Below are 2,753 nucleotides of genomic sequence, written 5' to 3'. Positions count from 1 at the left end.
AAAAAAATAATTGCTGTCAAAATATGTCTTTTCGTAAAATTTTCCAGGAAGTACTAGCAGCCAGAGAATAAAATAATCGTAGCGAGTAAAATTGAGGGGAAGACTAAAATATCAGAAAAAGTTATTGAACGCAAAACCAGTAAAAAAGTGCAACTTACGCCATTCTGACTTTCTGATAGGTAAATTTGGTAGGAGCGTTTTTGTATTCTCCACACAAAATCATACAACAGCAAAAATTCTGAGCAGTTTGCAAAATATGCAAAACTTGCAGTCTTCGAAACAGCTGATAACTTTCACAGTTGCAATAGGTGGTTCAGTTGGTAATTTATTATCCGCTTGGTGCATTGCCCCAATTTGGATTTTTTTTTTACTATTGAATACTTTTGTATAGGAAAAATATTTTTCACATATAAATGAATTATCTCGGAATGAATAAGTTTTTTTCTAACAAATATTTTTTATACCATATTTTGACGCGTTCAATAATAAAAGAATCTCCTCCAAGCGCCCTTCCTTGTTTCACAAAAATTAAGTAGATATAGCTACTAATGTGCCTTTAAAATTATCCCATTTTCGTTTTAACGATCAACTGACAAATTCGGTCAAGAATCTTTCAGCATTATTATCTATTTTGGTATATTTCTGGGAAAAATATGTACAGTTGAAACATTTTATACGGCAGCCATAGTTGACGCACGGAAATTAGAAAATTAGAGATTAATAGTAAATTAACTAAACTAAACTTTTCTTCCTTTCTTTTGTTTATTCACGAACACAAGTGTGTGGTCAGCAGACTTTTTTACTTGTAAGTTTTCGCAGGTAAAATTTTTTTCAGCAGAAAGTGGCAGATTCCAGTGTCATTTTGCGCTCTCGATTTCCCCCACTTTGCAAGATTTTAGGTACGAGAGCACTGCTATTAACTTGTTTATTTCTATAAATGGAAATATTTTTGTGAAACTTCCGTTCCGTTAAATGCAACGGGGTTTTTTGAATTCACATATTCTTATCACGAATTCATATATTCATGTGGTAGCAAGAGTATAAAAACATAAAATTACCTTATAAATTAAAAGCATAAGTATCACATGTATGCGTAGTCCAATTCACGAAATCATTTCATCGATCTGAGTAAAAACTAAGTGCATAAACTCTATTTCGCGTTAATTGAAATCATGAAATGGTGTTCAATCATTCAGTTTCTACTCAAACGTATGAAATTATTTCATAAATTGGCCTACACATAATGGTAGTAAATGACAGAATGAATTACAACAAAGACATAATGCAAGCCGAAAACGTTGGTTCAAAATAATCCGCAATCAAGTTGGACGTTTTGCCCACAAACATTGCAATTTTGCGAGCAGTCTCATTGTAAAATCTCATTTTTACAATTTCATAGTTTCGGCTTACATTTAAAAAATTCAACGAAAGAACGTACCTATTTCGGCTGAGTTATCCATTTTCGGCTATTTAGAGTTTGTACAACATGGCCATTAATGTAGCGATAAGTTGTACAATTTGCCAGAAAATCCAAATTTTTTGATCTCTCATACAACCAAGACCTAAATTCATTCAACAGGCCCACAAATGGTGCAATCTAGAGCAAAAAACACCAAGTTGAACCAACGGTCGCTACATATATGGCTTTCTTTAAGAAACATCGGGCGAAAATTTCAACTGCTCCTGTAACACTGCCTTATATAAGTTGGCCTTGCTATCGTTCTCACATATGTTCATCAGAGCGTGCCAACGAAGGACGAGTTAATACAAGGAGATAGCGAGAGCACAAATCTACTTTAGAAAATTACAGGCACAATGACAAACATGAACAAATGTACAACAAACACATAATTTTTGACAATCAGTACAGTTCGCATTTATATCAACGAGCAGCTTATTAGAATTGTTTTCGTTTGTCCTACATATGTGTATTTATCCATGTACACAAACATATGTACATACACAAACATATATACAACCATTCAAACATATGTATGTACATACATGAAAACATTGGTGTCCATAAGTACATACATATGCCCATCAGAACATCAACGAATATACGACGCGTGAACGTGTAACCTTCTTGGAGGTGCCACGGCGGGTTCTAATATTTCCAAATCAAATTTAGTAACCTGGCCTTGATAAAATACCACTTCTCATTACTGTAGCAAATGCATAAAGAGAGCTTTACATTATAAGACCGAACCCGGCTCTCCCTTTTCCATTTAATGAAATTTATTCTGTCAGTACGGCACTTATTAAATAAATCTCCATAACAAATTTAAAATACGAGAGATTTTCTATCCTTCCAGAGATATGTATTAAGAAGTTTTTAGTATGTATGGGAGGCGACATGCCTCCTTTTTTAATAACTCACATTTTTTCCATGAGCAATTGATACATTTTGCATACATAACTCCATACCAAGTTCCAGTATTCTTCCACAAACACTTCCTGGGATATGTGGCAAGAAAAAGTAAATTTGTACTGGAAGTGCCCTTTTTTCTTATAACCCTAATCTTCCTCCATGAATTTAGAATTGATTTTACATACCCCAGTAACAAGTCCCAGTACTCTACCATGAACACCTTTAGAGATAAGCAGTAGAAAACAGTAAATTTGTACGGGAGGAACCATGTCCTCTTTTCGAATACCGGAAATTTTTCTCCACGAGTATGGAATTAATTTTGTATACACATCTCGGTGCCAAGTTCCAGTCCTCTACAATAAACACCTCCAGAGATATGCAG

The sequence above is a fragment of the Rhagoletis zephyria genome, unplaced genomic scaffold (assembly GCF_001687245.7).
Source record: "Rhagoletis zephyria isolate East Lansing unplaced genomic scaffold, Rhagoletis_zephyria_1.1 Rzeph_scaffold_04447, whole genome shotgun sequence".
In the NCBI taxonomy this organism is placed as follows: domain Eukaryota; kingdom Metazoa; phylum Arthropoda; class Insecta; order Diptera; family Tephritidae; genus Rhagoletis; species Rhagoletis zephyria.
This window is presented reverse-complemented; position numbering follows the sequence as displayed.